This window comes from Hevea brasiliensis, unplaced genomic scaffold (assembly GCF_030052815.1).
Source record: "Hevea brasiliensis isolate MT/VB/25A 57/8 unplaced genomic scaffold, ASM3005281v1 Scaf138, whole genome shotgun sequence".
Taxonomy (NCBI): Eukaryota; Viridiplantae; Streptophyta; class Magnoliopsida; order Malpighiales; family Euphorbiaceae; genus Hevea; species Hevea brasiliensis.
The window spans coordinates 68620-69390 of NW_026614628.1; positions in this window are offsets into that span (position 1 = coordinate 68620).

Genomic DNA, 771 nt, shown 5'->3' on the forward strand with positions numbered 1-771 from the left:
TTAGGAATCCATGAAATGTTCATGGATTGCTTGGAATAGAAATATTAATTCACCTAAATGACTTAGTGAACATTTAAGTTATGTGAGTATATAGTTAAGAATTGTATTCCCATTACTAGTAGGTCTAATAAAACATAAGTGATACCACTTGAATATGAAATGAAATTAACCTAGATGGATTATTGAGTATAAATGGGATGAGGTTTACATTAGGACTTATGTTTCCATTACAAATAAGATAATCACACCATGTATGAGTTATGAATTCATATAAATATTGTAATGAATAAATGAATCACATGAAAATATGAATGAAACATTAATTTTCTTTATGAGTAAAGGAGGAATGTCTTGAGTACAATGGTATAGGAACACCATTGTTGAGAATTGTGATCAATATGAATGATGTAAGGAATGTATGAATATTATGATAAATGTATAAATTATGGAATTTGTCATGAAATAATGAAGTCATAAAACACAATATATTAATATTTAATGATATTATATACCCTTGTATTGCCTAGACATGTGTGTCAAATTGGATAGATTGGCATGCTAATAGGGTATTGTTTTAGCAGTACTGCGAAAGGCTTTATGCCTGTATTCATGGCTTTATGCCCGCACTCATGGCTTTTTTGCCCGATTAGGTGTTATCATATCTTTTTAGCCATACTAACTGTATATGTGGTTAACGTTCTGCGTCTCATGGTATGACAGCCCGAGGCACCGTGGTGTCCAGTGCCAACGACCCGTTATCCAGTTTAGTCA